This window comes from Balaenoptera acutorostrata, chromosome 7, assembly GCF_949987535.1.
Source record: "Balaenoptera acutorostrata chromosome 7, mBalAcu1.1, whole genome shotgun sequence".
Taxonomy (NCBI): Eukaryota; Metazoa; Chordata; class Mammalia; order Artiodactyla; family Balaenopteridae; genus Balaenoptera; species Balaenoptera acutorostrata.
In genome coordinates this window covers 100,362,552-100,385,369 of record NC_080070.1, presented here as the reverse complement: position 1 = coordinate 100,385,369, position 22,818 = coordinate 100,362,552, and the positions used below count along the sequence as shown (strand labels likewise).

The following is a 22,818-nucleotide window of genomic DNA, read 5'->3' as shown; positions in this document are numbered from 1 at the left end:
AGACAGCTCTAGAAGTTGGCTAACAATCAGAACTTGGGTCACAGGTTGGAAATTATTCTTTTTTTTTTTGGAAATAATTCTTTGTATAACCCTCCTGGCTTTCCCACACATCCTGTCCCCAACCACTTCCTATAAGCTCAGGGTGACTTGCAGCAAAAGTTTTTTATTTACTTCTGCTGTTAACCCAGCCTAGAAAGAGGAAATCCTGCCAGGCCCTTTACAGTAGCAGCAGCAGCAGTAGTTACTAGCAACAACAACAACAGCAACAGCAACAAAATTGACAAATACTATCACCTTTGATTTCACAGCAGTCCCATGAGGGAAGGTAAGTACTATGATCTTTTTTTTAAAATAAATTTATTTATTTTTATTTATTTTTGGCTGCACTCGGTCTTCATTGCTGTGCGTGGGCTTTCTCTAGTTGCCCCAAGTGGGCGCTACTCTTCTCTTGCAGAGCACGGGCTCTAGGCGCTTGGGCTTCAGTAGTTGTGGCACACGGGCTCAGTAGTTGTGGCTCGTGGGCTCTAGAGCGCAGGCTCAGTAGTTGTGGCTCGCGGGCTTAGTTGCTCCATGGCATGTGGGATCTTCCTGGACCAGGGCTCAAACCTGTGTCGCCTGCATTGGCAGGTGGATTCTTAACCACTGTGCCACCAGGGAAGCCCCCAGTACTATGATCTTCTGAGATTCAGAAAAGTGAAGCTAGACAGGAAGAAAGCAGGCCCTTTAAATTCAAGTCTTTTAGCTGTAACTCAGTTCAAGGATGTGGACCCTGATGCTCAAAGAGGTTATATCACCCACCCAAGTTACCTCAGCTAACTAGTCCCAGACCCTGAAGCTGACTGGCTAAATAACTAGTAGAACCAGAGAAAACTACCTCTCAAATGTTACGAGGAGTCTGAACCTGTGTGGCCGGTGTTGCTTCCAAGGGCTTCCCGTGGGAGATGCAATGGCTTCGCTCTGTCACACTCTAGAGAGCTCACGGGCGACAGAATGGGGAAACGGATTTTAAATTGACATAAGAAAGAGATATCTAATATACTTGAAAAGCGGAGAGATGGTCATGCCCAGCCTAAAAATATAGGCCGTTCAAGGAGACCCAAGCCACCTCTGGGCTCAGAAAACATCTCAGGCCCCTTCCAGGCCCAAGGTTTCTGAGTCCCTGGAAAAGTGGGGAGGAAGAAAAGAGGCTTTGAAAGCAGAAGTCATGATTCAGTGAGAATGATGGCTACATTTTTACTCTGGATGGTGAATAAAGAACAGATATTCCCTTATTTTCTGAGATCCAGGTAGGGTGATGAAGGAGAATGGAGTAAGAATTAATACAATAAGAGTTGGAGACACAAAAGAATGAGGGGAACAAGCAAGTAGGGAAGAGAAGAAAAAAAGAGGAACGCGTAAAATTTCCTTAGAGGGGAGCATTTGAAAGGACACTGCATCTCAAACCCGATAATACCTGACAAACTCAACTTCAGGTATTCCAGAGAAATAAGAAAAAGGTATCACCTAACTGAAAAAATTCAAAGACCTATTTTTAGTCCACTTCTTCATTCCTTCCATACAGAAATATTTAACCACGTATTATGATTGCTGTTATGGGCTGGTGGAATTGTGTCCTCCAAAAAAGATATGTTGAAATCCTAACTCCTAGTACCTCAGCGTGAGACCTTACTTGGAAATAAGGTCTTCACAAGGGTAATCAAGTTAAAATGAGGTCATTACGGTGGGCCTAATCCAATATGACCAGTGTCTTTATAAAAAGGGAAATGTGGGCATAGGGACAGAGAGACACACAAGGAGAATGCCACGTGAAGATGAAGGCAGAGAAGACGGGAACGCCAAGGCCTGCTGGTAAGCCACCAGTGGCGAGGAGAGGGCTGGGAGACACGTTCTCCTTCAAAGCCCTCACAGGAGCCAACCCTGCAGACACCTTGATCTTGGACTTCTAGCCTCCAGAACTATGAAACTGTACATTTCCATTGTTTAAGCCAACCAGTTCCTGGTACTTTTGTTATGGTCTCCCTAGCAAACTAACAGAACTGGCTCTTCTGAGTTTCACCTTTCCCGGACACACACTTTCCAGTAAAGGTCTGGAGTGCTCTGAAATTGTGAAGCTCAGAAGCAAGTTAGAGCAGGAACTAATCACAGAGGTCATTGAGTACAACTCTTGTTTCACAACAAGAAAATCAAAATCCAGGAAGAGTGAGTCACTTGCCCATGTTTTCACAGTGGCAGAACCATGACTAAAGCACAGGCATTCTGAATTTTTTTTTTTAATAGATTTATTTTATTTATTTATTTATTTTTTGGCTGCGTTGGGTCTTCGTTGCTGCACGTGGGCTTTCTCTAGTTGCGGCGAGCAGGGGCTACTCTTCGTTGCAGTGCGAGGGCTTCCCATTGCAGTGGCTTCTCTTGTTGCGGAGCACAGGCTCTAGGCACACAGGCTTCAGTAGTTGTGGCACGTGGGCTTCAGTAGTTGTGGCTTGCAGGCTCTAGAGTGCAGGCTCAGTAGTTGTGGTGCACAGGCTTAGCTGCTCCGCAGCATGTGGAATCTTCCTGGACCAGGGCTCGAACCCATGTCCCCTGCGTTGGCAGGCAGATTCTTAACCACTGCGCCACCAGGGATGCCCCAATGTCATCATTTGATTTTATAAATAAGAAACAGGCTCAGAGAAGTTGGGTGTCTTATCCAAGGTCACACAGCTAGGAAGTGGCAGAGTTAGGCTTTGAACCCAGCTGATATCCAGGTTGGCTCTTTCTGCTACTTTGTATTTATGCCGGGGTGCGCACGTCGCTGCCTGCATTTGGGTTTTGAGATTTGCTATTTTTTGGCTGTAATTGATTTCATCCGTGTAATTGCATGACTTTTACTTTATGACATCTTTATCCAACCCTCCATCCCTTACAGCCATGTCCATTTTTTTAATAAATTGTCGCAAAATATTCATAACCTAAAACTTACCGTTTAACCATTTTAAGTGCACAGTTCTCTGGCATTAAGTGCATTCTCATCATTGTACAACCATTCACTGCTATCCATCTCCAGAACTTTTTCATCACCCCTGAAAAAATACAGGATGTTTCACGCGTTGCTGTGTCATCCTTGCACAGGGGCCACCCTAATTGTCTCTGTATTATTCCATGTGCTGCCCAAGTGAACACAGCGGGCGTGTGACTCAGCCATTGGTTTTCTAATTCTTGGCTCCTCTCCAAGTTTTCTTTCTTTTTTTTCTTTCTGTGACCTGCTGCCTGCTGCTTGGTAATGAAACGGACTGTCCTATTCATATATGTGCCTGTTCAGAGTCCCGAGCCAGAGGAAGGAGAAATCAATGTGATTCTCTGTAAAATGGCCTGGCTTGGATCTTGCCTTCATCTCTGACTCACCAATCCCCAGGAGTGAGCAAGGAACGAGGAAAAGATCCACAAACTGCCTAATTCAAATCTGAATCAGTTAGTGACTCTGATTTGCTCTACTTTGGGATCGCTGGGGTGAGACTCAGAGCACTGCCCAGTGCTAGGGCTGGAAGAAGAGATGGGGTTCATCAGGTCTGTACCCACCTTGATTCACAGGTAAGACCACTGAGGATCCAACAGGCAGGACTTGGGACCCTACCCAGACCTCTCTCCACCTTGACATCTGCTGGCAAGTCTCACCCAATACCCTCCCTTTTCCTCTTAAGTCTATTTGAAAGCCTTTCTCTCCCTAAAAGCCAAAAGTCTATTTAAAAGCCTCAAGCCCCATCAGCTTCTCACACAGGCCATTGACCCCTCTGCCCCCCAGGCCCAGTGCTAGGGTGCTACAAGAAGACCTTAAAAAAAATTGGCACTGTCGTGGATGCTGTGTTTTGCTAACTAGAGCCCCACGTCAGGACAACAGGGTTGTTTCCCCAGCTGCTGGGAACATCGTTGGCTAAAGCCCTCAGCTGCTGGCCCTCTCTGGACAGTCGCCTCCCAGGGCAGATGGCAGCCTGCATCCAGCAACCGGTGCCCCAAACTGGACAGCATGAAGACCATCCTTGCTCCAAGCTCTCTATGCGGCTGCTGAGGCGGGTTGTGACAACCCTACAGCCCAGCCTCTGTCCAGTGTGGCTCCTTCCCCTCCCCCACGGGTGCCAGCCCAGCATCTCCTCTCATAAACCTGCCGCACACCAATCACTCATCCGAGCCCGCCACCAGGAGCCAACCGGCCACAGCCCCGAAATAAAAACAACGAGGAGGTTCTAGCTAATAAATGTTTAAAGGACAGTTTACAGATGCCACTTAAGTCAACGCCATCAATTATTCCCTTTCGTACTTACGAGCATCTAAAGTGTCATTACCTCGAATAATAATCTGTAGGTTACACGTTCTCAGTTTACGTAAATTCCCAGCCTCTGTGTAGTAGTTGCAGAGAAATCTTAGCTAATGGTAAATTATGATTTATTGATTTATTGATTTATTTTGGCTTGCAGGATCCTAGTTCCCCAACCAGGACCACTGCAGTGAAAGCACCAAGTGCTAACCACTGGACAACCAGGGAATTCCAAATAATGGTCAATTAAAGACAGAACTTACAGCCAAATACTTTCAAAGACAAAATTATTAGATTGAACAATATGAAACCACTAATGTGTGACTGTTCTGGGGGTCTGTAAAAATGGCAATTTCCTATGGTTCAACGTAGTATCCTGTCAAAAATGTTTACCAAAAAATTATATTTAATTTGGGATGTAGATGTATTCTAACGAGTTTGCCTTCCAACAGGAAGCATGTAGGAGCTATGAAGATGTTAAAAATGGCCTTGCCCTTTGGAATATAGATGCTACAAGCAGAACACAGAGATGAAAGTCAAGATAATGCCGAGATCTGGGGGCAAAGAAAGGAAACTGACCCACAGACCTATGCGTCACTCTATGACTCATGGTCCAGTTTGAAGTACTCACAGCCTCTCGGGGTTTCATCCTCATTACCAGCTCCCATGTCCTCTCTCCATTTTCTCCTTTCCCCTTTCTATTCTCACTCTCTCTGCTAGAGGCCTTCCTTGTCTGCAGGAAAGCATGGCAAGGAGAAGAATCTATGGTTTAAGGGGAGGAAACACATTTTGTGCTAGTCTCTCTCCTTTCCATGAAAGGCTTTTTCACGATGATACCAACACTGAGAGTTTCCTATGTTTGTTACCCTTTCAGGCCCTTGCGACAATTCCCCAGATCTCTACAGATAAATGAGCTGATTCACTTCTCCAAAAATGCTTTGTCCCCACAAATACTTATTCATGGGAAGAGGCTCTGAGTTTAGTCTGTTCCTCCCAGACTATTTTGTTTATTGATTACTTTGTTTATTGTGCTGATTCGACATTAGTAAGCATTTGGGCCTCGGATTTATACTTTATGCAACTCTGAAAGTCTAATGATTGGTACAGAGAACTCGAGGCTCTTGCAATGTGGGTTCCCATCACCATGTTTACCCAAACCTGGACCGGCTGCCTCCCCTTCTCCCTCACCCCATGTGGGGTGCCCATGAGAGTGCAAGGATCAAGGGGCACAGGGCCAAGAGGCTCTCATCTGCCCAGGACACCCTCCAGGACCTGGTGGGGGCAGCCTGAGGCTGGGCGAGCCAGGCCAGAGGAAGAGGGACAGGGTAGAGGCCTAGGCCTGGTCCTTGAGAAACTAAAATCTTGTAGGCAGGAGCATTCAACAAGAAAACCTACACCTGCTACCAGTAAGTAGGTGAGCTCCTTTAAAAAAAATAGGAGTCTGCAAGTGTGAAAGCAATGATTAGTGGAAAGTGGGACATCAAGAAGGAAACTATACACACATACACACACACACACACACACACACACATATACACACACACACCATTCCAATCCCACAACCCAAAGATAACTGCTGTAAATATTTCTTTAATGTTGAATCATTATGTTGTATACCTGAAACGAATAGAATGTTGTATGTCAAGTATACGTCAATAAAAAAATAAAATTTCTAAAAAATTCTCTCATTTCGTTTTACTTGGATTGAGCAGGAAAAAACTGAAGTGAAACTAGAGGAGTGGCTGAATTTTATACATATATATATATATTTTTTTTTCTTCAAAACAAGACCTATTAGTTACTAAGGAACACTTCAAATAGATTACAAAAATATGAGTCTGACATTAAGGTTAATGGGTATTTTTTTAAGCTTATGCTTCTTAATGTCCATAAGTTTAAGTTTCCAGATGCTGAGCTTAAATGACTCTCTAATCAAAATCCAAAGTCCTCAGGCTCCCTGACTTCAGACTATATGACAAAGCTACAGTCATCAAAACAGTATGGTACTGGCACAAAAACAGAAATATGGATCAGTGGAACAGGATAGAAAGTCCACAGATAAACCCACACATCTATGGTCAACTAACCTATGACAAAGGAGGCAAGAATATACAATGGAGAAAAGACAGTCTCTTCAATAAGTGGTCCTGGGAAAACTGAACAGCTACATGTAAAAGAATGAAATTAGAACATTCTCTAACATTATACACAAAAATAAACTCAAAATGGATTAAAGACCTAAATGTAAGACCTGATACTATAAAACTCTAAGAGGAAAACATAGGCAGAACACTCTCTGACATAAATTGCAGCAAGATCTTTTTTGATCCACCTCCTAGAGTAATAAAAATAACAAAAATAAACAAATGGGACTTAATTAAATTTAAAAGCTTTTGCACAGCAAAGGAAACCTTAAACAAAATAACAAGACAACCCGCAGAATGGGAGAAAGTATTGCAAACGAAGCTACTGACAAGGGATTAATCTCCAAAATATACAAAGAGCTCATGAACTCAATATCAAAAAAACAAAAAACAAAAAACAATCAAATCAAAAAATTGGCAGAAAATCTAAACAGACATTGCTCCAAACAAGACATACAGATGGCCAAGAGGCACATGAAAAGATGCTCAACATCACTAATTATTAGAGAACTGCAAATCGAAACTACTATGAGGTATCACTTCACACCAGTCAGAATGGCCATCATCAAAAAATCTACAAACCACTGATGCTGGAGAGGGTGTTGAGAAAAGAGAACCCTCCTACACTGTTGGTGGGAATGTAAATTGGTAACAGCCACTGTGGAGAAAGGTATGGAGGTTCCTTAAAAAATTAAAAATAGAGCTACCATATGATCCAGCAATCCCACTCCTGGGCATGAATCCAGAGAAAACCATAATTCAAAAAAATACATGTACCCCAGGGACTTCCCTGGTGGTGCAGTGGTTAAGAATCCACCTGCCAATGCAGGGCACATGGGTTCAATCCCTGGTCCAGGAAGATCCCACATGCCACAGAGCAACTAAGCCTGTGTGCCACAACTACTAAGCCTGCGCTCTAGAACCTGCGAGCCACAACTACTGAGCCTGCACGCCTAGCCCATGCTCTGCAACAAGAGAAGCCACCACAGTGAGAAACCCATACACTGCAACGAAGAGTAGCCCCTGCTCATCACAACTAGAGAAAGGCCACACACAGCAACGAAGACCTAATGCAGCTATAAATAAATAAATAAATAATAAGATAAGATACATGCACCCCAATGTTCACTGCAGCACTATTTACAATAGCCAGGACATGGAAGCAACCTAAATGTCCATGGACAGAGGAATGGATAAAGAAGATGCGATATGCATATACAATGGAATATCACTCAGCCATAAAAAATGAATGAAATAATGCCATTTGCAGCAACATGGATGGAACTAGAGATTGTCATACTTAGTGAAGTAAGTCAGACAGAGAAAGACAAATATGATATCGCTTATATATGGAATCTAAAAAACGGTACAAATGAACCTATATACAAAACAGAAATAGAGTCAGAGATGTAGAAAACAAAAGTTATGGCTACCAATGGGGTATGGCGGGTGGAGGATAAATTGGGAGATTGGGACTGACATATACACACTACTATATATAAAATAGAAAACTAATAAGAACTTACTATATAGCACAGGGAACTCTACTCAATACTCTGTAATGACCTATATGGGAATAGAATCTAAAAAAGAGTAGATATATGTATATGTATAACTGATTCACTTTGCTGTACCACAGAAACTAACACAACATTGTAAATCAACTATACTCCAATAAACATTAACTTAAAAAATAAAAAATATAAAAAAGATAGACAATAAATAGAAGCTTTGACATGAGAACAAAAAAACAAATCCAAAGTCACCAATACTATGTTAAAACCCACAAAATCATATTTCCTTTTTTTTTTTTTTTTTTTTTGAGAGGGAAAGAGAAACAATGAGAACAAAATTTATACCTAAGTTTATTCTCTGGGTGATTCTTCAAAAAAATTATTAGGGAAAAACTGATATGTAAAGAAAATATGCTACAAAAATGGCAAACCACTTTCAGGAATAAAAAAGCACACTCAACATGGGCAAATGTGTATACCGAGTACCCATTACAAGTTCAAACAGATTGTATCGACAGATTGTATTGATATTTAATTCAGAGGGTGTATCACTATTTCTCATATACACTAACTGCTCAAAATCTGACTTGCTTCATATTCAGACCATGACTTTCTTGTAGAGTGTTTCCTTTTATTTCTCAGAATATCTAGTGGCCATTGTTTTTCTTGTTGGGGGGGGGGGAAAGAAAAGACTTCTGCCACCATCTCATTGATCAAAGGCTGTGGTGAGACTTCTAGATCCTAATCACAAGACTTGTGTTATATTACCCACTTTCTTCCTGAAAACTGTTTCCATGGAGCCCTCTGAGTTCCTGTTCTAATTTGGACTCACTGCTGTCTAGGTGTGCAACGCAACTGTCATTGTCTTGGGATGTCATGTCATTGTCCTCCTAGACTGGTTTCTTGGAGCCCATGTTTTTCTCTTTCTTGGGTTCCTTTTCTGCTTGGCTCTAGTACAGTGCTGAGTAGCTGTACTAGAAAAAGGATAGAGAAGACAATCTTTCAGAGTCCTTGCCTGTGTCCGAAGGTATTTTTAGGCTTAGCCTAGCTTGGGTATATCTATATGTTCAAATCATTTCCCTCAGAACCTGGAACTTGGTGCTCCCTTTTCTTTCAACGTCCAGTGTTGCTGACTGGAGTCTTCTGATCCATTGTGACTTTAGTCAGGCAATTTTATGTTTTCTTTCTGAAAACTTTAAGGATACTCTTTTTTATCCTTGTAGGGCAGAAGTGTCACCAATATGTACCGAGATGGGCCCTTTCAATCTGAAGACGAAGTCATTTCTCTCTTTTGAGAAAAGTCACATCCTCTCTCTGTGTTCTCTTTCCGTCTTCTGAGACTCCTATTAGAGGAATTGGAGGGTAAACTGCTTTGATCTTTTCCCAACCTTTTTTGTATCTCTTTTGACATCATGTCTCTAAGTTTCAGAAGATTTCTTTTTTCAACTTTATCTTCCAGATTTCAAATTCAGTCCTTGGCTGCATCTATTTTATTTTTCAGACTTCTGTGGAATTTTGAAATTAATTTTTTTTTTTTTTTGGTCACATCACACAGCATGTGGGGTCTTAGTTTCCTGACCAGGGATCAAACCCACACTGCCTGCAGTGGAAGCACGGAGTCCTAACCACTGGACTGCCAGGGAAGTCCCTGAAATTAATTTTGATAATCATATTGTCAAGATTTCAATTTCAAGAATTCTAGTTTTCTGACTATCCCTTTCAATGGCAACTTGCTTTCAATTTATGGATATAATGTCCTCTTGAATCTCTCCCATCTCTACTGAGACCACCTCAAAAGTTCTCTTCCTCCCCAGCATTATCTCCTTTTCCCCTAGCAGAAGGTTGTTCTGCTTGTTCACGGTTCAACTCCTCCTTTGCACTGATGGTTCTCTTTGATTACCTGGTTATCTTTAGCCTTACACATTGACAAATGGAGAGCCAGTTTGTCCTGGGCTTCCCCTGAGCTGTGTTCTGAGTAGTATTTTGCAAGAGGTGAGGACTAGGGATTGGGAAAGTCTGGGTGAAGCATCCCAGGTTGATTTATGTGTGTTTTATGTTTATCCTCCTTCAACTGTGTGTCCTGTTAATAATAGGTACTGTACGGGGCTCCAGGTAAGTGTCACTGGGGTAGGGTCTCTATTTTAATACTGTTCCTAACACTTCATTGCAGATTTGCAGAAGTAAGCAAATCACAGTCAAGACCAAGAAGTTACCATGACTAGGAAAAGAATGTCATGCTGGGGATAAAAGAGAGAGAGATGAAAATGGAAGATTTAGAGTGCGTGTAAGATGACTGACAAAGGATTTTTAATGGAGGGAGAGAGAGGCCAGTCTGATGGCAAATGAGAACACTACCACTCCCACCATCTGCTGCTATCTTCCCAAAGAGAGACTTGAAGACTGACTTCCACTTTTTACTTGCCTCTCCAAGGAACAGAAATATCTGCTCCTGCCTCTTCACAGGGTCCTGCAGAACTGAGAGAGAAGCCGTGAAGCAATCGGAAAGAGAGGAGGCCCTACTGTTCAGGGTCCAAGGACCCAGCACAGCCCTGGCAGGCTGCTCGTGCTCTGGCTCAGTGCCCACATGGGCGGCTGCACTATTGCTCAACACCACCATGAGGAGGCCACGTTCCTTCCTAGCTGACCTTCCAAGTCGATTTAACATCTCTGCTGCTTAGCCAACTCTGATTAGGACAGTAATTTTGATAAGCTTCACACGCTATCAGAACTTCTTCTTTTAAGGTTACTGCTTATGGATATTTTCAAACATATTCAAAAGTAGGGAGAACAGATAATGAATTCTCAAGTGCCTGTCACCCAGTGTCTTAGTTCGTTTGGGCTGCTGTAACAGAAGAGCATAGACTGGGTGGCTTACAAACAACAGAAAGGTATTTCTCACAGTTGTGGAAGCTGGAGGTCAAGATCAGGGTGCAAGAATGGTTGAGTTTGGGGACTTCCCTGGTGGCACAGTGGTTAAGAATCCGCCTACCAATGCACGGGACATGGGTTCAATCCTTGGTCTGGGAAGATCCCACATGCCGTGGAGCAACTAAGCCCGTGTGTCACAACTACTGAGCCTGCACTCTAGAGCCCGGGAGCCACAACTACTGAGCCCGCATGCCACAACTACTGAAGCCCACATGCCTAGAGCCCGTGCTCCGCAACAAGAGAAGTCACCGCAATGAGAAGGCCGCACACTGCAATGAAGAGTAGCCCCCACTTGCCACAACTAGAGAGAGCCCACACACAGCAACAAAGATCCAAGGCAGCCAAAAATTAATTAATTATTTTTTTTTAAATAGAATGGTTGAGTTCTGGTGAAAGCCCTCTTCCTGGTTCACAGACAGTCCTCTTCTTGCTGTAACCTCACATAGGGGAAGGGAAGGGGCTAGGGAGCTCTGTGTGGTCTCTTTTATAAGGGCACTAATCCCATTTAGGAGGGATCCACCCTCATGACCTAATTACCTTCCAAAGGCCCAATCTCCTAAAACCATCACACTAAGGGTTAAGATTTCAGCATATGAATTTCAGGTGGATACAAACATTCCATTTATAGTGTTGGGAGGAGGAAATTCCCCCTCTACCCCTCTTGAGTTCTTGTGGCTGGACTAATAAAATTGGCACAAGACAGATTAAGAGAAAAGAAACTAATTTTAATTGTGTGCACAGAGGTCTCATAGAAATGGAACCTAAGAAGTAGCCAAAGTAGGCAGCTTTTATACTTTTTAGACAAAGAAGCAACAAATTTGTGAGGAATTGACACAACAAAGAAACTTGGGTTTGGGGTGCTCAATTAGTGAAAAATCTAAATGGAGTTTGGGCTTGGGGTAGTATATTAAAGAAGTAACAAGATTTACTTATACAGGCTTCTGGGCCCAAATTCCCTACCTCTGGCAATAAGGGTGTCCTTCTACCTGTAGGTGTAAGGAGTACACCTTTCACATGAGAGATTGATTTCCTGCTTTGGAGGAGACAGCAGAGGGTCACAGTGTCCCTCTTCCATTGGCCATTTCTTAAATAACTTTCATTCAAAATTATCAGTATGCCATTGAGGCACATCTTGGGGCCACCTACTGGGCCCCAATAACAGCATCTAACTTCAACAACTATATCAACATTTTGCCAATTTAAGAACCTACTTTTGGGGTGGGGATGGGGGAAACAAAGAACCTACTTTTAAGAAGGACTCATTTTTCAAAATGAGACTCTCCTTTTTCATAAGCATGCGTCTAAGCTCCACTCCTGGAAATCCTATGATCAAGCCCAAGAAAACACAGTTTTAAAGTGCTTCATAAGTGATTCTGATGCCCACAGAAAATTGAGAGCCTTTGCTGTAGTGAAATGAGAACAAGAGTATGATTCTAGGATATACACGGCACTCAAACATCTTTGATAAATAAGAGAAGACCCAGGAGACATAAAAGAAAAATGGTTACATTGCTCTATATAAAAAAATGTAAATGGCAGTATAACAAAAGATCACAAAAGAAAAGGAAGACAAATAATAGGATGAGAGACATATTTTCAACATAGATAATATCCTTAATTCATGGAGATTTCTTATAAATTAGTAATATTTGTTTCTTCAAAATAGCAGTATTTGTAAAATCCCATAGACAAAAGCTGTGAACAGACATAGACTGTTCAGACATAGAAGAGAGTCCGAAAATGGCCAATAAATCTACGTATAGATGCTCTGTCTCTTTAGAGATCAGGAAAACGCAAATTAAAATAATAAGAAACTGCTTCCACCCATCAAATTAGCCAAAATTGAGATGATTCCTTATCTCCCAATGTTGGTAAGGTTTGGAGAAGAAGGTTACTCTGTTTGCTAATTAATAGGACTATAAATTGCTGCAAACTTTTTAGATAGTAATCAGGCACTGTGATTTAAAATGTGTAATGCCGCGGAGCAACTAAGCCCGTGTGCCACAACTACTGAGCCTGCGCTGTAGAGCCCGTGAGCCACAACTACTGAAGCCCGCGCACCTACAGCCTGTGCTCCGCAACAAGAGAAGCCACCACAACGAGAAGTCCACACACCGCAACGAAGAGTAGCCCCTGCTCGCTGCAACTAGAGAAAGCCCGTGCACAGCAAAGAAGACCCAACGCAGCCAAAAATAACATAAATAAAATAAATAAATTTTAAAAATAAATAAATAAAACAAAATGTGTAATGCACACACTCTTGAACCCAAAAATCCTACTTGGGGGCATCCAGCCAGGAGAAATAAAAGTACAAGTATATTAAGACCTACGTTTCATAATAGCATCTACAGCTAACATTTACTGAGGACGTACTATATGCTGACAGCTGTGCTAAGTGAATTACAAAGGATGCTTTAATTTATCTGCATGACAACTTTATGAAGTAGTTCCCATTATCTCAGAAAAAGACTAAAATTTAGCAAACTTAAATATGTTGCCAAAGGTTTAAAAAAAATGTGCTAGTAAATGTTGGAGTTGGAACTTGAAACCGGTAAACATGACTGCAGAGTTCATGCTCTTGGCCATTGCAATGTGCTGCCAAACTAGAAACAAATAGCCAAAAAAAAAAAAAAAAAAAAAAAAAAAACTAACCCCCAATGCCCTGGATAGAAGAATAGTCTTTCCAATGAGCTCAACCATTATAAACGCAAAATGCCCCACTTTGGTATCACAATTAAAATCCACTTTGGGGGCAGGGAAGTTAGAACAAATATATTTTCCATAGACACAGAAAGAAGAAGTTGTGATGAGGAAGAAAGAGACAAGTATGAAAGTCTTCCTGGATGGGAAGAAATTTCTCTGCAAGGCAACCTCAACTTCTCCCTGTAAATGCCTGGTTAGAGGACTCCTAACCAGGCCACGGGCAAGGTGCATTTTCCCCAATTTCCCTTCAGAAGCAGCTGCGCTGGCCTCACCCCAGCTGGCTCTCCCAAGCAAAAGGGTTGAGGGTATGAGCAACTTTTTAAATTGGCAGATGAATGCTGAGTATGAGGATTCTCAGGGCACTGGAAGCATGGCCTCAGTTTTCCTGGAAAATGACCGCTTGTTTGTTTCATCTCCTTGGAATCTGCGGAGGATGTCATGAATACTCTGTCTTTACCAAGTCCCAGGCTGACCCTGCCCTGAGACCTTAACCCCTGGTGGAAAGGAGAGAAGCTTCTTACCAATGGCAGGGTCACTGCCCCCACCCTCTTGGTTTCAGGGCTGATGCTCCAAAGCCACTTCCTTCTAGGTTTTATGTCCAGAATGTGGGAAAAGATTCCACAGATAAACCATGCACCAGAGCTGTAGCTCTGGGTCCAGAGTACCTAGAAGCACTAAACTATGCTTTAAAATAGAATTATTTAAAACAATGATCAGTATAAAGAAGTTGCAAGAACCGGTGTAATGTGTTACAAAGCAGGATTACATTAATCCAATTCTGTGCACCTGAAACCAAAAACAAATAATATAAAATAAACATGTAGTAAGTATTAGTCTGATAATCTATTTAAGAGACTGTGACAACCACAGTTCCAGAGTTGTTTATTTTGCTTATCGTCAACTGTTATTGATAGCTACTTAACCTAAACTTGTTCTCTCTTCAGACTCATGGGAGTAAACACACTTCCAACTGGTCCAAACCCCTGCCTTACAGTGCAAATCTCTGAAGCATATTTACTGCTCAAGCCCCAATAATGTGGTATTTCCAGACAGACTCTCCCCACATCAAAGTCCTTGTAAAAGTTCCTATTAAGTTCTTCCTTTTCTTGTAGGAAAAGGTGGCTCATTACCAGCCTGTCCAAGAAGGTATGATGCTGCTCCCGTGACGTGCCCAAGAGCCCAGAGTACCCTGAATGATCACACATCTTCCCAACCTTTGACCAAAACAGAATGAGAAAAGACTGACCTGCAGCATTAGCTAGGTGGGAAGTGCCCAGATTCTGGGCAGAATACTATTTGGGTTCAGATCCCAGCTCTGCCACTTACTAGCTATGTGAACCTGGACAAGATATTTCACTTCCCTGTGCCTTGATTGTACCATCTATATAATGGGTTTCTCCTTCACAGATTTAAGGAACAACTGAGAAATTGTATGTAAAACATATAGCACTATGACTATGCAGAGGAAACCCTCAGTAAACATTATTTTTAGTTGTTTTTCTCTCAACTCTTTCTTCATCTAGAAAATCAGAAGCGACTATATTTCTCCACTTCTTAGGGTTGTCAGGAGAATTAAATGAGATGATGCATGTACTTTCCAATGCCTAGCACATGGTAAGTCATCAATAAATGTGAGTGGCTCATTTTAAATTTTATACTTTTTATTTCAATTTCTGCTTGAATCAAGTACTTAGAAATTAGAACACAACTGATTTCCCTATTAAGATTCGCAGGTTTACTGCAGTATTGTAGTCAGTCCTTTTTTTCTTTTCTTTCCTTCTTTCTTTTTTTTTTCTTTTTTGAGCAAACCTTGATATAGGAGTCAGACTATAAAGGTATTGGACTTGACTCTGTGAAATGCTAGCCAAGTGATCTCAAGAAATAGCAGAATCTCAGGTTTCCTAACTGTGTAATCAAATAAAAATGTCTTCCCTTTAGAGTATTAAGATTTCCATAGGGTAATGAATGAAACATGCTTTGTAAGCAATAAAACAACGCAAAAATGTAAGACTTCATCATTTTCCCAGGATCAATGAGGACTCAATAGAATAAATATAAATAGAGAATAATATAGACCTATAAAGCGGTTTCTCCATTGACTAGAGCGGGTTTTTAATTTCTGAATAAGTTTTAAATGGTTAAGAATCTCGCTGTTGAAGCTAAAGAGAAAGACAGAATTCCACCACAACCATCAGTGAACGAGTGTGTGTGCTTTGGGAAAATGGTGCCAAAAGAATAGGAAATAGATGTGTCTTCTTCATACGGAGAAAGGGGCTAAACTTCACCTCTAAGAGCCAGGCCAAGTCTTTTGGCCACGGATTAAGCTTTGGCATTTTGTGGATAATATTTGCTTCTTGCTAATTTTTATTCTAAATCTCAATAAACTCTCTAATGTAGACAAGGAGCTAAATGTCTGACGGTCTCTGAGTCTACCTTCCTCTATTTTTCTCCCTCTCTCTAAAAATAAATCCACAAACATCAACAGAATGTGGTAGGCACGTGTTCACACTTCTACTAAAAATGAATATTAAGAAAAAAATCCATAATATTTCCATTCTTCAAAACTGTAGTTGGTAGGGATTTTTCTTGTTTTTCCCATTTTTCTTTAAAGCGTGTACTTTTTTCTTCTATTTGAACTTATGAATTGATTTATGTCTGAGAAAATTAAAAGAAATCCGGGATGCAAGAAAATGAATCTGTTTTACCTTTTCCCCTTTACCTGTATGCAGGCAGTAGCATTGGTAACCCAAATAGCTAGCCATTAGGATCTCCGTGTTAATCCACTCCTAAAATAGTCTACTGTTAGTTCCATACCAAATGCATTTGTGCTGATGAGGAAGATGCTTGGAGCAGTCAAAATTTTGATAAAACCCATGAAAAAGTAAGAGGAGGAAATGCGTTCATCTCACAATGAGCGCATCAATGTGCAAAGAAACTGAAGCCTATAGTCCCCTGCAGTCAGTGTGAGATCAGAGAACTTCCTCCTGGCGTCTGAATCTATTCCTAATTGCCCTACTTAAAAGAAAAAAGAAAAGAGAGAAATATAAATTGGGGTGTGTGTGTGTGTATGTAAACAGACCTTTTTTTCACTGTGTATTTACTGATTGTCTACTCTAAGCAGAGCACTGCCAGGCACACAAGGATAAGTGAGAAATGGTCTGCTCTGTGGCAGAGGTTTCCTTCCAGAAAAGCGGATTAGACGGATTAATGGGCCCTTATTCCACCCCCGCCCCACCACCTGCAGACTGTAATCTGAAGCAGGTCGCGGATCCCCTCCTTCAAAACCTTCCCTTAGGGTTACAGTGTCATCCCTGCCTCTTCACAGTTGGAATCCAATCACTGCAGCTCACCCCGCCCACACTGAGTTCTCTAGCATCCCCCAGATAAACCACACGTGACTGTACCCAGCCCTATCTCAAGCTCTCTTCTTTGCTGCTAGAATTGCTGCTGCTTTTCCCTTCCCACCTGCACCCTGCACTTCACCTTCCCCGGGGAGTCTCCCCTATGCTGGGCAGACGTGTCCCGCCAGCCTCTGCTGCAGCAGGGCTCAGCTCCTGCCTGCCAGCCCAGGAGACGCTGTCTCTGCTGCTGTGTCGTTTTCCATCATTCTCCCTGCCTCTACCATGAGCCCGAGGAGGCAAGGACCGTTTTGATGTTTTTATCCTCTGTGCCCTCAGAGCCGAGGGCAGAAATACTCAAGAAATCCGTGGTCTTGAATTAAATAGAATACTATAAGGCAGCCCGGGGTTCCCTGGTGGCGCAGTGGTTAAGAATCCGCCTGCCAATGCAGGGGACACGGGTTCGGGTCCTGGTCCGGGAAGATCCCACGTGCCGCGGAGCAACTAAGCCCGTGCGCCACAACTACTGAGCCTGCGCTCTAGATCCCGCGCTCTGCAACAAGAGAAGCCACCGCAATGAGAAGCCCGCGCACCGCAACGAAGAGTAGCCCCCGCTCGCCACAACTGGAAAAAGCCTGCACACAGCAACGAAGACCCAATGCAGGCAAAAATAAATTAATTAATATTAAATAAATTAAATTTAAAAAAAAGGCATCCCTGCTGACTGCCTTCAGAGGGACCGCTAAAGAGTCATAAAAGTCCGATGGAAGGAGAGAGGAAACAGTCTTTGAAGTTACAGGAAGGATTCTTTCCACCAGCCTTGATAACTGGCGATGCCAACAGATCAGCAGATTCTCAAATCTCAGAAATGCACAAGGATAAGGGGCACATGCTCCCATAACTGCCAACAGAAACCCTTAGCTAAATAAACAGTGAAGTAATCGTAGTAAAATCAAAATAAACCTTTTTAAAAACAAATAGTGTGTGAGCCACAGCTTTAAGCTTGTAAACTGATTTTTAAAGAGGCATAGGACAGAGGTTAAGAATCATTAGGAATGTCTACACTATGAAGCAACAATGTACTGGCTAACCACAAGACCTTTGAACTAACGCAGCTTTAGTTCAAATTCCGGTTCTGCCATTTGGTAGCTGTTAGAATGGCTACCATCAAAAAGACAAGAGATAAATGCAGGTGAGAATGTGGAGAAAGGAAACACTTGTGCACTGCTGGCGGGACTGTAAACTGGTGCAGCCATTATGGAAAACAGTGTGGAGGTTCCTCAAAAAAATTAAAAATAGAACTGCCATATGATCCAGCAATCCCACTTCTGGGACTATTTCCAAAGGAAACAAAAACACTAACCCAAAAAGATATCTGCACCCCCATGTTCATAGCAGCAATATTTACAAAAGCCAAGGCATGGAAACATCTATCAAGAGACAAATGGATAAAGAAAACATTATATATCCATATATATATATATATATATATATATATCCATATATATATCCAATAATATTCCATTGTGTGTATGTATATGTATGTATACATATACACAACGGAATATTATTCAGTGATTAAAAATGAGGAAATCCTGTCATTTGCTACAACATGGATGGACCTTGAGGGCATTATGCTAAATGAAATAAGTCAGGCAGAGAAAGACAAATACCATATGATCTCACATATATGTGGAATCTAAAAAATACAAAAAAATAAAAACTCAGACTCATAGAAAAAGAGAACAAATTTGTGGTTACCCAAGCCTGGGGGGTGGAGGAAGGGGGAATAGGAGGAAGGCTGTCAAAAGGTACAAACTTACAGTCTACAAGATAAGTAAGTACCAGGGGTGTGATGTGCAGCGTGATGACTGTAGTTAACACTGCTGTATGATGTAGAGGAAAGGCGTTGAGAGTACATCCTAAGAGTTCTCATCATAAGAAAAAAATGTTGTTTTCTTTTTTTGCTTTCTCTTTTCATATTTTCTCATTTTGCTATATCAGATGATAGATGCTAACTAAACTTACTCTGGTAATCATTTCACAATACATGTAAGGCAAACCATTACGCTGTACATCTTAAACTTATACAGTGATATATGCCAATTATATCTCAATAAAAGTGGGGGGGGGGATAGGTAAAGGGGATCCAGAATGTGAAAGTTTGCAACTTCAAATAGAGTGGTCATGGTAGGCCTCCCTGAGAAGGTAACTTTTAAGGAAAGAAGGTGAGGGAGGGAGCTCTTCAGATATCTGAGGGAAGAGTGGTCCAGGCAGGAAGAAAAGCCAGTGCAAACGTCCTGGGGCAGGGTCATGCTTAATGCATTCCAGCAGAGCAGAGAGTCAAGCATGGCTGGAGCAGGGCAAATGAGGAGAGTTGTAGAAGGAAAGGTCTGGGGTAGGCCAGTATAAAGACTTTGGTTCCTACTTGAAAGATGGGGATCCATGGTGTGGATTTGAGTACAGGGTCACTTTGACTGCTGAGAATAGCCTAGAGGTAAGAGGAAGGGAAAACTTATAAAGACAGAAGCAGGAAGAGCCTTAGGAGGCTATTCTATAAAGCCAGAGGAGTGATTATGGCAACCAGAACAGGGCTGTAGCAGCGGAGGTGAAAAGAAGTATAACGATTCTGGCTACACAGTTGACCTTTGAACAATACGTGTTTGAACTGCTTGGGTCCATTACATGCAGAGTGTTTTTCAATGGTAAACACTACAGTGCTACAGGATCCACGGTTGGTTGGATCCCAGGATGCGGAACCATGGATACAGAGAGCTGACTACAAAGTTATAATGCAGATATTTGACCACACAGAGGGCCTGCACCCCTAACCCCTGTGCTGTTCAAGGGTCAACTGTATCTTGAAGCTGAGCTAGTTGGACGGGTATAAAAAGCGAGAGAAAGGGAGAAGGCAGGACGCATCTGGTCTGAGCAAACTGAAAGGATGGAGTTGCCATTAACTGTGGTACCATTAAGGCTGGTGGAGAAGCCTCCTAGGAGGGCCAGGCAGGCGACTGGGCATTTGGCTATGGACATGCTGAGTCTGAGAAGCCCAGTACACATCCCAGAAAGAATGTCAAGGACACAGTTGGAAGTCAGAGGCAGCTGGTTTCTGGAATTCGGGTGAGAGGATATGGGTCAGCTGTGATTATGTGTTAGAAGCTACAGTCCCCTTGAACCTGTGGTTCTCGAATTTTAATGTTCACAAAAATCACCAGAAATGCTTATAAAATACCTATTCTTGGGCCCCATCCCCAGAGAGTCTAATTCAATTAGTTTGGGGTTGGGGGACATGGGTGGGGAGGGAAAGCAAGAAATGTACATTACTGAGCTCTAGGTATTCTGATAGAGTTGACTCATGGACCAACTTCTGAAACATCTCAGAGGCTCTTCCCTCCTTCCCAACTCAAATATTCCAACCACCTGGACAACATTCACTTAATTTCTCCAACGACCCAGAAAAATATACCCTCCTTCAAAATATTAAGGAGGTAGGGGACAGTGGTGCTGGACAAAGAGTGGTGACACTTGTTGAAAGCACGTTTCTCTTGTTATTTCACTATGGAGAGTCTGAATGTTGGTTTTGTTCCATTCCCAGCAGGAATTGGAAAGTGGACCCAGTGAGGTCCCCTATCCTTCACATTTGTGTCCCTTCCCTTAAGTGCTATTCACCCAAATCCTTCATGCTTTCATGTTGTCCCAGATTCCTTCTGTCTGTCACAGAATAAAATAACTAGGATAATTTGTTCATACTAAAGTGTTAGTGACTCAGTATGTTACTTCTCTCAGAGTTGAGCTGGAAGAGAGGGCAAAAATTAAACAAGGGGATCACTTTCTTATGGAGGAGTTTCAGACAGTATGGCAGACAAAGGAGGAAGGATAGATCTTAGTATCTTGGGGTGAGTTACCTCTGGTTTCCCCAAGTACAAGACTTGTTGCAACTACCTGTGCTGTCCATGCACAAAACTAATGGTGGCTGCCAGGAGAATATGCCTGAGACCTGACTGAGGGAGCATAACTGCCTGATGGCCAAGCTGAGGTGAACCCGAGGCCATGCTGCACACGGGCTGCACACGAGGCCACGCTGCACACGGGCTGCACGCGAGGCCACGCTGCACAGGGGCTGCACACGAGGCCACGCTGCACACGGGCTGCACACGAGGCCACGCTGCACACGGGCTGCACACGAGGCCACGCTGCACACGAGGCCACGCTGCACACGGGCTGCACACGAGGCCATGCTGTACACCAGGACAGGCATCCTGTGAAGCCCAGGATGGTTTTGATGGGAGATTTTGGCTTGAACCATTCTTAATCCTGCCCCACAATCTAAGACTCTTTCTACCCAACCTTTCTTCCTTCCCTTCTCCTCCCCAGAGCTCAGACTTGCATTACTGTCTGATGGCTCTCCCAGTCTCTTCCAGCTGCCCCCCCATCTTCCTCAAGGCATATTTCCCATTAAATTCCTTGCACATCTAATCTTCTCTTGACATCTGCTTCTTGGGGGAGCTGAACTAACACATCCACTTAAGCTCCAGGTCCTGCTAACCTGGTGTAGCAAACGCCTCTGGGGTCCACGTCACACCCCTCAGCCCACCTGTGAGCTCACACTCACCTTGTGCTGACAGCATCCCAGCTCCAGCAAGAGCTGAGGTTTCCATTTTATCTCAGAGCCTTCCCCAACTCTGTAGGGGCCTCTTAGCCTGACTGCAGGTACGGATCTGACATGCAGGGAAGTTCACCTCCCAGGGGAAACCCTCAGTCAGTGGGAGTTGGAAGCTAGTGTATGCTCCCTTCAGGAGGATAATGCTGGGAGGAATTCTGCACCCTACTCAGCAGCTCCCAGAGGAATCAAGTCCACACTCACCACAGCAAGCAACCTCCATAACACACCCTTATATTGGCTTTCGCTTCTTCCTTGCCTCACATTCCCACTCCCTCCCTCCGACTTCCTGCAATCACCTCCCAAATAAATTTCTGGTACCCAAGTCCTTGTCTCAGGCTCTACTTTGAGGGGAATGCAAACCAAAACCCCTGATAATGTGAGTTATAGCAATGGAGTCATGTTAACAAAACTCTCCTTTGAGAAAACAATGCTGAGTATTTATATGGACTACATGATGTTAAATTTTTCTGTATTTAAGGGCTTCCCTGGTGGTGCAGTGGTTAAGAATCTGCCTGCCAATGCAGGAGACACGGATTCAAGCCCTGGTCCGGGAAGATCCCACATGCCACGGAGCAACTAAGCCCGTGTGCCACAACTACTGAGCCTGCGCCCTAGAGCCCGTGAGCCACAACTACTGAGCCCACGGGCCACAACTACTGAGCCCGCATGCCACAGCTACTGAAGCCTGCACACCTAGAGCCTGTACTCTGCAACAAGAGAAGCCACTGTAATGAGAAGTCTGTGCACCGCAATGAAAGAGTAACCCCCAGCTCGCCGCAACTAGAGAAGGCTTGTGCACAGCAACAAAGACCCAAAGCAGCCAAAAATAATTAATTACTTTTTAAAATTTTTCTGTATTTAAGTATCCTATACTTAATATCAGTCACACAGTAGAACACAGTACTTCCTCGAAGGGTATGGCAGCCAGCCTCCAAGATGGTCCCCACCGATGGTCACCTCCTAATAATCATGCCATTGTGTAGTCCACTCCCCATTGAATAAGAGTGGAATAAAAGAGAAGTGACAGTGTGCGACTTCCAAAGTTATGTCATAAAGGTCATAAAAGGCATTGCAGGGACTTCTCTGGTAGTCCAGTGGGTAAGACTCCACGTTTCCAATGCAGGGGCCCCGGGTTCGATTCCTGGTCAGGGAACTAGATCCCACATGCATGCCGCAACTAAGAGTCTGCATGCTGCAACGAAGACCTGGCGTAGCCTAAATAAATAAATAAATAAAA

The 22,818-nt window shown here is 43.0% G+C and overlaps 2 long non-coding RNA genes and 1 other non-coding gene across 3 annotated transcripts in view; 1 reads left to right on the top strand and 2 right to left on the bottom strand.

The window, feature by feature from the left end:
- LOC130708580 (uncharacterized) overlaps positions 1-22,818 on the bottom strand; it is a 74,792-nt gene that overhangs the window by 35,276 nt on the left and 16,698 nt on the right. The gene's annotated exons all lie outside the window — the stretch shown is intronic.
- LOC114237821 (U6 spliceosomal RNA) lies at positions 3,064-3,166 on the bottom strand. The gene has a single exon (XR_003623305.1). It is a non-coding gene; the product is annotated as a U6 spliceosomal RNA (small nuclear RNA).
- On the top strand, positions 3,070-5,944 carry LOC130708579 (uncharacterized). Its single transcript, XR_009008800.1, has 3 exons — positions 3,070-3,567; positions 4,449-4,529; positions 4,741-5,944. It is a non-coding gene; the product is annotated as an uncharacterized LOC130708579 (long non-coding RNA).